The sequence below is a fragment of the Bos indicus x Bos taurus genome, chromosome 18 (assembly GCF_003369695.1).
Source record: "Bos indicus x Bos taurus breed Angus x Brahman F1 hybrid chromosome 18, Bos_hybrid_MaternalHap_v2.0, whole genome shotgun sequence".
Taxonomy (NCBI): domain Eukaryota; kingdom Metazoa; phylum Chordata; class Mammalia; order Artiodactyla; family Bovidae; genus Bos; species Bos indicus x Bos taurus.
Genome location: NC_040093.1, coordinates 3,922,322 through 3,937,486, shown reverse-complemented (window position 1 = coordinate 3,937,486; position 15,165 = coordinate 3,922,322). Strand labels below are relative to the sequence as shown.

Here is a 15,165-nt window from a genome sequence, read left to right as displayed (position 1 = left end):
GTGAGAAACCTGCGCACGGCAACTAGAGACTAGCCTCCATCACAGCAACGACACAAAACCCAGGCGTAGCAACAAAGACCCAGTGCAGCCAAGAATAAAATACATAAATAAAAATTTTTAAAAGAAAGAAATGTATCATTAAAAAAATACAAACTCTTTTTGAGGAAATCATTTCCTTGATGGCCAGTTCAGCTCTCTAAAAGAAACCTTCTTCAGGAGTTTTTGCAAATTATTTTTTCCATATGTTGCATCTAATACCTGATGTACATTGACACATAATCTATGTTTGTCTAGATAAATATTACTGTAGGGTGGATGGAAATATTTATTTCATGGATGAAGATAATAAATACAGAAAATGGAGGTGTTCTTCTGTATTACCATATACCTTTATTCACTTGTATTTTCCAGTATGCTGTAGTGTTAATTCAGAAAATAAATGTTATTCATATGGGTTGCTTCTTCTTTCAACCTGAATTTTCTTTACGTGATTGACCATCGATAAATTTGGTTGATTGAAAGGATTAAGTAACATGAAGGAGGGAGTAAAAACTGTCTTTATATTTGTCACTTGAGTGTTTATTATTCATCATTGAAAATCAGAAACTTGGGTCTTAGTTTTCAGTTTTTCCTGTTTTTTTTCCCTCTTTTTTTTGCCTTTTATTTGGATAGTCTAGTGTTTTGTTTTTTGCATTCCATTTGAAAAGTATATAGTGTTATGGTATAACTACTTTTTTATTGGTTTGATTTTTGTAGCTATTGTATGAGTTCCTAAAGTGTTTATATTCTGCTCAGAATCACTTTTGACCATTTTACAGAATACATAGGAATTTCTTAGACTATACAGTTCCACACATTTGTAATGTTTTACGGCACTGCTTTTATAAATGCTTACTCTCGATACATATTATTACCCACAGTTAATGCTATGATTTTTGCCGTGATAAGGTAGTTATCTCTAATGCAACAAGTCTGGTAATACCAAGTGTTGAAAGGATATGGATCAAGAGGATTTCTTTTTTTCTCTCTTTTTTATTTTGTTTTTTAATTATAGTCAACATGCAATGTTATATTTGTTTCTGGTGTACATCATAGTGATTCCACATTTATTTACGTTATGAGTTGATCGCCGCAACTCCCGTTACCACTCCTCTCTGCAAAGTGTTGACTATTCCTTATGTTACAGCTCAGTGACTTATTCACGTCATAACTGGAGGTTTGTGCCTTAATCTGTCTCATCTGTTCATCTGTTTCATCCAACCTCCAGCTTCCTCCTTCCTGAAAACCACCAGAGTATCTGCCTCTATGAGTTTGATCTTGTTTGTTTTGTTTTCTTTTGCAGACACCCCATGTAAGTGAAGTCACGATTTTTGTCTTTCTTTATCTGACTTATTTCACTTAGCATAATAGGTCTAGGTTCATCCATGTTGTTGCAGATGGCAAAATTTCATTCTTTTTCTGGCCAAGTAATATTCCTTTGTATACCACATCTTCCTTATACATTCGTCTGTTGATAGATACTTAGATTGTTTCCATTTCTTAGCTATTGTAAATAATGCTGCAATGAACTTTAAGGTGTCCATATCTTTTTGAATTAGTGTTTTTGTTTTTTGGAAATCCAGGATTGGAATTTCTGGATTGCATGGTAGTTCCATATTTAATTTTTTGAGGAATCTCTATTCTGCTTTTCACAGTGACCACACCAGTTTACATTCCCACCAACGGTGCACACGAGTTGCCTTTTCTCCACATCCTCACCAGCACTGGTTATTTGTTGTCTATTTAATAATAGCTTTTCTGACAAATGTGAGGTGATATCTCATTGTGGTTTTGACTTGCATTTTCCTGATGACTAGTAATGTTGAACACTCATTATTACTGCTTTATAATATTCCATTCATTACTTATTCTAGTGCTGATGGGTATTTGAGTCTTTTCTGGCTTTTTACCATTGTGCGACATGCTGCAATGAACTTTCTTACACATGTGTTCTGATGAATATGTATAAGGGTTTCTCTGGGTTATACAGCTGATCTGCATGAAGAATATAAATGTTCACGTGACAAAATAATGTCGCGTTATTTTCCAAACATGTTGAAGAAGGCTTCTCAGGCTGCCTGAGATGCTGCATTTCCCCTGCTGACTGATTCAGCCCCTCGTACTGGGCCAGGTGCTTTGCCACAGCCAGGTAGGTTCAGCCGAGGGGCAGAAGGTCTGAGTCTGACCAGCAGCACCCAACGGAAAAAGACATTGGTCCATAGAGGTCGATTATGATTATAAATTTACATGTGGCCACGTTAAGTGTCAATTTTTTACAGTGTCAATTATTTTAATATCATAACTATTACCATTTCAAGTTGTAATCAGTTCTGAATAGTTCTTGACAAGATGGTTTAAAATCTCTGTCTTAATACTTTCTTGAAATTGAGTGTGTGTGTTACACCCACAGCCCCTCTCAGTTCAGATGAGCCCACTTAAGGAGCTCAGTAGCCACAGGGGACTGGAGCTTCCACACTGGACAACCCAGATGTGGACACTTTCGCCAGCTCCACTAGAAGTCTGGTGGTGAACCACATCCTTCATGTGGTTCATATGAAACCAGCATTTCATATCTCAGAGCCAGGACCATGAGTATTATTTCTGTTTGCATTTTCATTACCTAGTACTAGGGACGGCACACAGTAGGGTCACAGTAGCTCTATGTGTTTAAATATGTGGGGGCAGATTCCAAGGATGAATAATCATTCAACACATTAAATCATTATCATGCATATTTTCTGCAGATGGGAACTACAGTTGAACACTTTAAAGAGGCAGTGGCTGTCTTATCTGCCTGCCTTCTCTTCTCAAACCCATGTACCTGAACTGTGGACAAGTCCGCTGGCCACAGTGTGTCAACTCCCTGCAGAAGGAGCACAGTGGGGACAATTAACTGTACCACTTCTGCTCTGTGGGCTTCAGAAGGATGAACTCAGGACTATTTCCCAGCTTAGGAAACTGGTCCCCAAGAACCAATTGTAAATTGATAGTTGCTATGATCAATTTAAAGTATTCTAATGTCCCCTCTCTATTTTTTCTAATCGTTAATAATTTTTAACCCACAAAACTCTGGAGATCCCACTGCAATTGTTCTTCCTGGAGTTTCTACCCTCAGGCTCTACACACTGATCCCCCATCAACCCAAGGACAGAGTGCATGTTTTCCTGCCCCAGGTCTTGTTCCCAAGGTGTTTTTTTCCATCGTGAGTCTCTGCCCCCATAAGCTTTGATCCCCTCTATTCACTGTCCGAGTCTTCAGTCTTTGAGGCAGTGATGCCCCTGGTTTTCTCACCTTTTTTACAGATACAAGAATTTTTCCTCTGTTCAGTGTTTTTTCTTATTGTTAGAACAGAGTGGTGACTTTCAAGATCCATGCATGAAAAACCAGAAACCAGAAGTCCATGACTGATTTCTTAAGTTATATTGGGTTGAGGAATTCTGATGATATATGAGTTCTCCAATGTTGACAGCTAATTCAATTGCAGCCATGTTAAAATTAGTTGGAAAGTCTTATAACCTAAGTGATATTTTTGTATTTTATTTTCTTAATACATTTTTACCATAGGCAGGATAATCATGAGTTCTGTAGGTGGTAGACTATATCCTTTACTCTATCTCCTGTCACATATTCATATACTCAGTACGTATTATTTAACACCTGTCAGAGATCAACCATATTGCTGAATAAGACAGACATGATTCCCAAGTCATGGGAAACAGATATAAATACAAAACAGTAATGGTGAATAATACAGCTGTTATGTGCTTGTTCTTCGAGTTGAGCCCCTCCTATAGGGTATAAAAGTATCTGCTTTCTCGGAAGAAAGAAGAGTAAGAATTCTTTTTTATTTTGAGAATTCTTTTCCAGTGCTGGTTCTGTAAGAAGACTGCTGATGTCATCATTAGCACAGCCTCTTTTCTGTTCCAGGACACTCTGGCGTCCTCTCCATGTCTTTTCACAAAGATGCCCTGACAATCCCAGGGGACATGGTTCTGAAAACTATCTTGTAGTTACAGACAGTGGTTGGGGCTCTGGTCAATGCCATCCTTTTCCTATACAGCATCTCTCCAATCTTTCTTGGCCACAAGAAGATATCCACATATGTGATTCTCACCCACATGGCCGTGGCCAGTCTCCTGGTTCTTCTCGCTCTTGGCATTCTCCACACAATGGCAACTTTTGTGTCAAAGAACCCCCTGTCTAGTCTTGGATGTAAACTCTGTATTACTTACGGAGAGTGACTCTCAGCACCACCCTGTGCTCCACCTGTGTCCTGAGAACCTATCAGTCCTTCACTCTCACCCCGAGGAGAGCAGAGTGGATGATGCTCAGAGGAAGGGCCCCCAAGGTCACTGGTTCTTCCTGCTGCACCTGCTGGATGTTCAGTCTCTGAATGTGCATCACTGTCCCTCTGAAAACCGCTGCTCCACAGAACACACACAACCGTAGTGATGACCAAGGAATGCGGTTTTGCTCATCCTCAGGTCCTGCCGATGGCCCTGTCTACTTGTGGTTCATCTCTGATGCCGTGTTTCTTGGCCTCACAGAACACACACAACCATAGTGATGACCAAGGAATGCGGTTTTGCTCATCCTCAGGTCCTGCCGATGGCCCTGTCTACTTGTGGTTCATCTCTGATGCCGTGTTTCTTGGCCTCACAGAACACACACAACCATAGTGATAACCAAGGAATGCGGTTTTGCTCATCCTCAGGTCCTGCCGATGGCCCTGTCTACTTGTGGTTCATCTCTGATGCCGTGTTTCTTGGCCTCATGGTCCAGTCCAGTGGCTCCATGGTGCTTCTGCACAGACACCGCCAGAGGGTGCAGTATGTTCACACCCGTTCTGGGCACCACAGATGCCCCCAGAGACCAGAGCCACCCACACCATCCTGATGCTGGTGGTCACCTTTGTCATCGTTTACATACTGAATTCCATTTTTTCTTTTTATATCGCTTCCTTCTCAAATATTCATCTATGTTTGATACAGACCGCTCATATTTTGGTTTCATGTTTCCCCACTTTTAGCCCCTTTCTGCTTATCCTTAGGGATCCTAGATTTCCTAGATTTTGCTCTCATGTTGTCAGAAGTCATGGCTGAAGTGCAAATGTGTAGAAGATAGCTTCACTAATAGCTGAGATCACTCTAGTCTGTGACTCTTTACTCAGTGCCGTTTTTATTGATATAATTAACATAAAATGTTATAGTAGTTTTAGTTGTAGAATATAACGATTCTATACCTGTATATGTTGCAAAATATCACCTCAGTAAGAACAAATTGCCGTTTTCATACAGAGACACAAAATTATTTTTCCTGTAATGAGGACTTTTAAGATTTACTCTCAGCAAATTTAAAACCATGCAATACAGTTTATTATCTATAGTCACTATATTGTATATTATATCCCTGTGACTTATTTTACAACTGAACATTTGTACTTTTTGATGTTTATAATAAGTACCAAATTTTTACATAAAGTCCAACGAACATGGAAGATCAGTGTACTAAGTTGCTGCGCTGGTATATTTGATAGTCCACCCATCAAATTATATCAGCTTGAAAAGGATACTTCAGATTTTTGAGGAAACTGATTTCTCCCTCAATCCATCAACTGTCTGGAATAAATCTCCTTTATAAAGAAATATTTAAAGTATTTCCACAAATTTTATCTCAGTGTTACTGTGAATAATACCTGAAATACACTGGCACATAATCCAGTATTGGTCCAGATAAATTTTATTCCAGAATGGACAGAGATTTTATTTCAGTGAAGAAGATTGTTTAAAAACTGGGAAAAGGAGACGGTGTTGTTCTGTATTACCTTGAATCTTTGTTTAACTCATGTTTCTCCAGTCAGCTATAGTCTTACACAGAAAATCAGTGTTCTTCAATGGATCGCTTCACCTTGAAAGCTGCATGTTCTTTACATGGTTGAGTCTCAGTAATCTGGTTGATTGGATGGATGAAGTCATATGAAAGAAGGAGTAAAAACTGCCGTCTTTTATATTTGTCACTTAAATGTGTAGTTTTCATCTAGTCTCAGTCGTCTTCTGTTCTCTTAGGTTTTTACTCTCTTTGTTTTTCCTTCCCCCCTTGTTTTGTGACAGACTGTTGTTTTTAATATACGATTAAAATTGTTTAAATTTTTTATTTTTAACTAGTTCAGCATTTTCTTTATTTTTAAAAAAATTTATTTATATCAATTGGAGGCTAATTACTTCACAATATTGTACTGGCTTTGCCAATATTGTACTGGCGGATCGACATGAATCTGCACGGGTGTGCACATGTTCCCCATCTTGAACCCCCCTCCCACCTCCCTCCCCATACCATCCCTCTGGGTCATCCCAGTGCACCAGCCCCGAGCTTTAAAATTAGAGGATAACTACTTAACAATATTATGATTTTTTTGCCATACATCCATATGAATCGGCCATAGGTATACGTATGTCCCCTCCTCTTGAACCCCCCGACTCCTGCCTCCCCATCCCACCCCTCTAGGTTGTCACAGATCACCAGCTTGGGGTTCCCTGCATCTTACATCAAACTCCCACCAGCTATCTGTTTTACATACGGTAACGCACATGTTTCACTGCTACTCTCTCAACTCATCCCACCCTCTCCTTCCCCCACTGTGTCCGTAAGTCTCTGCTCCGTGTGTGTGTCTCCATTGCTGCCCTGCAAATAGGTTCATCAGTACTATCTTTCTAGATTCCACGGTGATGGTGGTTTTGTCACTAACTCATGTCCAACTCTTGTGACCCAATGTACAGAGGAGCCTGACAGGCTACAGTCCATGGGATTCTTGAGGCAAGAATACTGGAGTGGGTTGCCATTTCCTTCTCCAATATTCCATACGTATGCATTAATATGTGATATTTGTCTTTCTCTTTCTGACTTACTTCACTCTGTAAGGTTCATCCACCTCATTATAACTGACTCAAATGCATTCCTTTTTATAGCTTAGTAATATTCCACTGTGTATATGTACCATAACTACCTTATCCACTCATCTGTTGATGGACATCTAGGTTGCTTCCATGTCCTAGAACTGGTCTTTAGTTGCTTTACAATGTCGTGTTCGTTTCTGCTCCACAGAAGTGAATCAGCTATACATATATCTCCTCTCTTTTAGATTTCCTTCCCATTTAGGTCACCACAGAGCACTGATAGAGTTTCCTGTACTATACAGTAGGTTTTCATTAGTTATCTAGTTTAACATTTTATATACGTCAACCCCAGTCTCCCAGTTCATCCCACCCCGCTTTCCCCTCTTTGGTGTCCATATGTTTGTTCTCTATATCTGTTCTAATTTTAGTAGTGTATTTAAAATAAATAACCAATAGGACCTACTGTATAGCACAGGGAACTCTGCTCAATATTCTGTAATAACCTAAATGGGAAAAGAATTTGAAAAAGAATAGAAAAATAATAAAAATGAATTCATATTGAGTTATCGAATGAGAGGAAACAAAACGATATTTAGGGCTTCACCAGAGGCTCAGCGGTAAAGAATTCGCCTGCAAGGCAAAAGACTCAGGTTGATCCCTGGGTCGGGAAGATCCCCTGGGAGAGGATGGCAACCCACTCCAGTGTTCTTGCCTGGAAAATTCCATGGACAGAGGAGCCTAGGAGGCTACAGTCCATGGGGTTGCCAAGAGTCGGACATGACTGTCGTGACTGAGCACACATGCATGCAAACCTTATTTATCCTTCTGAAACCTCCTGTTTTACTTAACAGTATATCAAGGATATCTTTTCACTTTAATACATAAGTCTTTTTCACCTTTCTAAGGCAAAAAATTTATTTGATAGTGTTAAGGTGTAAGTACTTTCCGTTGCTTGTGGTAGCCATTGTATATGGGTTCCCAAAGTATCATAGTCTGAACTGACTGCTTTCAACCCTTTCAAAGAACATGTAAAAACTTTTAAATAGTATAATTCTACAGGTCTTGTAATGCTTTTTGCTATTTTTTTATGTTTTCATCAAAGAATACAGATTCTTCGGAATGTGTATTGGAAGTCAGTTTTGAGAAACCAGGGTGCACTACTAGCTTTGCACACTGCCGAGACTGTCATTGCTCTGGGGCCTCTCAGCACAAACAGCTCATAATTCGGTTTCATGAACGCACTCACACATGCAGATATACCTAGCTACACTCAACACATACACATTTTTTTATCCAAGCATAGTTGATTTACACTATTGTGTTAGCTACTGTGTTTAGAGTGGATAACCAATGGGAACCTATTGTATGGCACATGGAACTCTGCTCAATGTCACGTGGCAGCCTAGATGGGAGGGGAGTTTGGGGGAGAATGGATTCATGTACATGTATGGCTGAATCCCTTCACTGTTCCTCAAACTATCACAACACTGTTAATCAGATTTACCCCAATACAACAGGTGTTGGTGTTGAGAAAAATAAAAAGATGCAATATTGTTTTAGCTTCAGCTGTACAAAAAAAATAATTCAGTTATATTTAGAATGGCAAAGTCAGGATTTAAACATACATACATATAATAGTAATGAGTAAATGTAGAAGGAATGATGTAGGTAGAACGTGATTGGAAACCACCATAGGAAAAAAAAATATAGTTGTTTCCTAGCTTTTAAAACTTGTCTGGTGTTTTCTCGTAACTGGATTCAACAGATCACTCTACTTCGCCCCTAAGCCAGTTTTGGTGGAGTTCATTTCAGTCCTGACGTCATGCCATCCAAAGGCTGCACCAGTTTCTGCACTTTCCCGTCTCTAGAGAACATGCTGTGTTGGGCCAGCTAAGGACTGGTGCTGGTTCTGCAGCATCCTCATGTGGCCGTGACAGACGGGTCTCTCTTGGTTCCACACACCATTTTACTGGAACCAGAAGCGCTGAAGTTCCTCTTCGTTCTTGTACTAGCACTCCTGCAAAGCACACGGCAGAATTGGTGTGTGAGAGTGTGTGAAAGAGAGGGTGTGCATACTGGGAAGCACAGTAGAGAGTCCGTGACTGAGACCACGAGTAAGATTGTGAGGGTGTGTGTGTGAGCGAGAGGGAGTGTGTGTCTCTCCCTGAAGGAGAGAAAATAGGAGACAGAGGAGAAACAGTTCTGAGAAGCTTGTGTGGGTGCATGCATAATCGTGTCCAACTCTTTGCGACCCCACGGACTGTAGCCCACCAGGCTCCTCTGCCCATGGGATTCTCCAGGCAAGAATACTGGAGCGGGTTGCCATTTTCTCCTTCAGGAAATCTTCCCGACCCAGGGATTAAACCTGCATCTTTGGCATCTTCTGCGTCGACGGGTGTATTCTTTACCACTAGCACCACCTGGGAAACCCTTTAAGAAACTTAGTTCCTGTATTTCATAATCTCTTGTGACCCGGGAAGAGCAGCTGCAAGTGTGTGGATCCCAGGCTTTCCATTGTCTCCAGCCTCCTCCCGCCCCACCAGCAACACCAGCCCTGATTCTCCGTCCTGGAGCTCTGGCACCATCTGCTGGGCCAGGTGCCCTACACTGCAAGGGAAGACACCTTCCGCTTCTCCCAGTCCCTGGGCTAGCCACGTGGAGCTGCCTACATCTAAGTTCAAGCAGAGTAAGATTAAAATTCTGCTCCTCATTTGCCCTAGACTCATTCCAGGTGCTCCATAGTGACATATTTCTGTACAACACAACGTTTCCATCACCTCACAAAGTTCTTCTCCACCCAACACCAGATACAGTTAACTCTGTGTAACAGAAAAGAGGGTGCCCAACTATGCATCCATCCTACATTCTCTCTCTCACACACACATGCACACACATACACATGGGAACACGAGAGACCTGAAACTCTTCTGCATCAGCAGCAGGACTGGAATCCCCTTGTTTGGGATCATCTTTCCCACTTCAGCCCCTGAAGACAAAGATGCTCAGGGCAGAGTGACACAGACAAGTGCACACCCCTCCTCTCCATGTCAATCTGCTCCACGCTGCCAGCTTCATACTGTGAATACCCAGGTCCCCAGAAGATGTTTGCTATTCAAACAGTGAGATTAAGACAGAGAATGGAGTAGGTACAGCTCGGATGTAGGAATCAGAGCAGGGACCCAACCACATACCCTACGGTGCCTTTTTTAACATTCTGTCTTATGCACACTCTCAAATAATTATCATTTTTCTCTATAATGTTTGGAGTTAATGATGGTTGATTCAACTTACCTTTTCTGCTGGAGTGAGAAGATTTGAAGCTGTCGAATGGAACATTCTAGAAGGCAGCACATAAGTGATTCAGCCACAGTTGTATCATGAGCTTCTCCTCTCATTCCCCTTTGAGTGTATGGTGGTAACTGTTGCAGGGTTTCCCCCCCCATAAATGCCTCAGAGTTGTATCTCTTAACACTAACACCAAACTGTCCCTAGCCAGGATATAATTATCACTTAAATTCTCCAATGGAGGGACGTCCCTGGTGGTCCTGTGGATAAGACTCTGAGCTTGCAATGCAGAGGGCGTGGGTTCAATCCCTGGTCATGGAACTAAGATCCCACATGCCGCATGGCACAGCCAAAAAGTAAAAATTCTCCAGTGGAAAGAACTGCTGGATCTGCTCAAGGTAGATGATGCTTAAAAGTAAACAAGGAGCTTGAGGTATGGGTGGGTGAGTGGGTGATTACCCTGTTGTCTACAGTTTGTATGCTTGAAAACACCCATTAAGGGAAGGGATATGTGTATCCTTGTGGCTGACTCATTTTGCTGTTCGATAGAAACTAACACAACATTGTAAAGCAACTATACTCCAGTAAAAATTAAGTTTAAAATAAATAAAAATTGTATTTAAAGGAGAATTTTTTAACAGTACTCTTGGAAATTCTAGTAATATTCAAACAGGAAAAAAAGATAACATGGCTGAAACAAAGAATTAGCCCTAGCATGAGAACAAAAGCATGAAAACATACTCAATATGAAACGAAGGACAGCAAGAAGAACAGTTTCTCAGTGAAAAGCCTGAGGAGTGTGGGATTGTCCCAGGGGCTGGGGCACCATGAACTCTCAGATGGGGTGGGTTGTGGGCACTGGAATTCTCACAAAGTACAACAAACTAGTTCTTGGGAGCAAACTTTTACTCAAAGACTCAGATAGTAAATATTTTTAGGTTCACAGGCCACATGGTCTCTGTCACAACTGCTTAATGCTACATTTGTAGGTGGAAGCCACCTTAGACAGTATGCAGACAGAGGTGGCTGCTTTCCAATGGATGCGTGCTTAGTCCCTTCTTCAGTCGTGTCCAACTCTTGGCGACTCTATAGACTCTAGCCCACCAGGCTCCTCTGTGCATGGGATTCTCCAGGCAAGAATACTAGAGTAGGCTGCCATGCCCTCCTCCAGGGGATCTTCCCAACCCAGAAATGGAACCCCCGCCTCTCATGTCTCCTGCATTGGCAGGTGGGTTCTTTACCACTAGCGCCACCTGTGAAGCCCCTCTGCATTCCAGTAAAACGCAACAAAACTTTCCAATAAAATTCACCGTTTACCTGTGCCATCAGGTTGACATTATGGATACAAAGGATTTTGAGGTTGAAAAGATGGCCTAAAATGGGGGATTTTACAGACGACAAAGACCTAGGAATATAATTAGAAAGAAGCATGGAATTTAAGGTCCTTGAAAACAGACTCCTGATCCATTGGTGACACGGTATTTTGGAGACATGAAAAAGCACTGAGGAACCAGCCCAGTTGGAAATAATGAAATCCCTGATGCACCTTCAATGGTCCCTTTAACGCCTGATTTAACTTTGACTCTGAACTAAAATTTCCACGGGAAACACAGAAAACTTTTTTCTGACAGCTATTTGGATATCATTTGTTGTTGTTCAGTCGCTCAATTGTGTCTGACTCTTTGCAACCCCATGGGTTATAGCAGGCCAGGCTCCTCTGTCCTCCACTATCTGCTGGAGTTTCCTCAAACTCATGTCTATTGAGTCGGTGATGCCATCCAACCATCTCATCCTCTGTCATCCCCTTCTCCTCCCGCCTTCAGTCTGTCCCAGCATCAGGGTCTTTTCCAATGAATCAGCTCTTCCCCTCAGGTGGCCAAAGTATTGGAGTTTCAGGTTCAGCATCAGTCCTTCCCATGGATATTCAGGGTGAATTTCCTTCAGGACCCACTGAATTGGCAATATTTGTTTCCTATTAGATTAAAAATAGCACTTTGAAGATACAATTATCTTTTTTGTGTGTGTTAAATCTCTGTATGACTGGAGGATAAAGAAACCTAAGGCCAGAATTAAATCACAACCTGATTGGATTAGCAAAGAATGGGCATGAGATGGGAGAAGCCATCTCTTATAAAAGCCCCTGGAGGTGGCTCACTGCAGAACTGAGCTGTGAGAGGGGGCAAGCAGCTGGACCTGGCTGAGTAGAGGTAAGTCTGTCTTAGGAGCGTTCATTCTTGTATTTCTGTTCTACAGAAGGCAGGGATTTGGAAATGTATTCAAATTGGAGAGTTACCTGAGGCACGGTGTGTGCACTTGGAGACACAAGGACCTCCAGGAGAACAGGCAGAACTTAGATATTCAGTATCCAGGCTGGAGAAGTAATAAAGTCTTCACTGTTGTTGTTCACTCAGTCGTGTCCAGCTCTTTGTGACCCCATGCCAGCCTTCCCTGTCCTTCACCATTTCCCGGAGTTTACTCAAACTCATGTCCATTGAGTCGGTGATGCCATCCAACCATCTCATCCTCTGTCAACCTCTTCTCCCGCCTTCAATCTTTCCAGCATCAGGGTCTCTACCCACGAGCTGGCTCTTGGCATCAGGTCGCCGAAGTACTGGAGCTTCAGCATCAGTCCTTCCAGTGAATATTCAGGGTTGATTTCCTTTAGGGTTGACTGGTTTGATCTTCATTATCCTGAGTCTAATCAGAGCTTGGTAGACTCTGTGAGATGAACTTTCAGCCACAGACTGGTTCCACCTCTCAAGTTCCTCTGTGAGTTTTTGTCACATGCAGTTTGGACAGGTGGAGAGTCCAGGGTGACCCACATGTGTGATTCTAAGTTCATTTTCCAGTACACACATAAACAAAGGAGAAGCAGATAAATCTAAAGTGTTAAAAGGCAAAGTGTCATCATTGCAACATCATTTTTTTAATCTTTTTGGGTTTTTTATGTTAAAAGACAAATTACTCTTTATTGCATTGACACTAGCATCCCTATTAGTCTTATTTTTTTATTGAAGACTAGCTGATTTTCAATGTTACTTTGAGGTACAGCACAATGATTCAGTATTTTTGCAAAGTATTCTCTAAGTTATTACAAGGTAATGGGTGTACATCCCCAGTGCTATACAGTATGGTCCTTGTTTATCAATTTTACATATAGTAATTTCTGTCTGTTAATCTATAGTACTGCCCTCCACCCAACCTCCCCTCTGGTTACCACGCATTTTTTTTTCTATATCTGTAAATGTGTTTCTGTTTTTCATATGTCTCCATTTGTATTGTTTTCTACTCTCCACATAAAAGTGATATCATGCAGTGTTTGTCTCTGTCTGACTGACTTCACTGTGCATAATATCCTCCACGCAGCCAGAATAAATAAATAAAATTGTAGAGATTTATATTCTCTATCAGGCTTCCTTGGTGGCTCAAAAGTAAAGAACCCACCTGCCAATGCAGGAGACTTGGGTTGGATCACCCTGTTGGGAAGATCCCCTGGAAAAGGAAATGGCAACCCACTCCAATACTGTTAACCTGGAGAATCCCATGGACAGAGGAGCCTGGCGGGCTACAATCCATGGGGTCGCAAAAGAAGCAGACATGACTGAAGTCATATTCTCTATAAGACAAAAATTCTGGGGAAAAAAGTGCCCCAGGGACTAGTATCCATTCAGCTCATGGAAATTCCCGTCTCATGCATGTTTCCCCAGAGAGGACCCAGGGCTGAACACTTCTTTAAAGCGAGTAAATGTGTGGTCTGCCTGACGTACCTGGACAACCCCAGATACTTGAAATGCGGCTTTGGCTGCTGCTTCCGCTGCCTGGATTCGCTGCAGAAGGTGCCCGGCGCGGAGGGCTTGCTGTGCCCCAACTGTTTGGTGGTCTCCCAGAAGACTGACCTCAGGCACGCGCTGCAGCTCGGAGCACTAGTGTGCAAGGGCAAGGCCTCGAGCCCCAGCTGAGAGCCGTCCCCCAGAGGAACCCAAGGATCCGCAAGTTCTGAGGTAAGGCGTCTGTGTACCGCGCCCCAGCCAACAATCACCCGGGGGCAAAGCGCCTTTTCAACAGCGCTCAGCTAGCTAAGGCCTCGCTGAGGCCCTCGCTGAGTTCTGCCGCCTGAAATGTTGATTCTTTCCAACCAGCAAGTGTTCTCCTCCATTAGGTGTAGATAAGAGCTATCTGTAGATTTTTATTTTTTAAGCAAAGACACATTTAGGCCATGCCTTAGTCCTGTGTGGCCTTCGCAGGTGGTACTAGTCATAAAGAATCCGCCTACCAATGAAGGAGATGCCCTGGAGGTGGCTTCCATCCCAGCATGCGGGAGATCCCCCTGGAGGGAGGGAATGGCGACCCCCTCCAGCATTCTTGCCTGGAGAATCCCGTGGACAGAGGAGCCTGGTGGGCTACAGTCCACGCGGTTGCCAAGAGTCCAACACGACTGAGCGATGGAGCACCTCCCACAGGATGTGGCAAAGCCCCAGGTGACTGTGCACAGTGCGAGTGGACAGGGCGTACTGAGGGCACGAACGCCCAGCTGAAGGGAAAGGAATGTGTGCTGTGTGACCGGAGGTCTCAGTCCTGTCTCCTGCGCTCCCGCCCTGGCTGGGACCTAAGGTGCCTGATTCCGGCTCAGGACTCCTAGGGAAGGGGAATGACCACAGCTCAGCTGCGTCTCTTGGGTTAGCTCCGAATGCCAGGGCTGACCTGCCCAGCTATACAGAGAGTGCCCAGGCTCCTTCCACCTGCTCCACCCACTCCCTCTCCTCCTGTGAGGGGTCCTATCATCCCGTGGGCTGTGATGACTGTGCTCCAGTGCCCCTTCAAACCTGCATGTCATCAGGAAAGCAGCCAGCTGCTCTGTGCACACCCGTGTTTATGATAGGGAACTGGAAAACCGCACGTTCTCTCCAACGGTCAGAAAGTCTCAGCATCTCCCAAAGAGCCGTGTGAG

The 15,165-nt window shown here is 42.8% G+C and overlaps 1 pseudogene; it reads left to right on the top strand.

Moving 5' to 3' along the window:
• Positions 1-3,614: 3,614 nt before the first annotated feature.
• Positions 3,615-14,176, top strand: LOC113875815 (annotated as a pseudogene).
• The last annotated feature ends 989 nt before the right edge of the window (positions 14,177-15,165 follow it).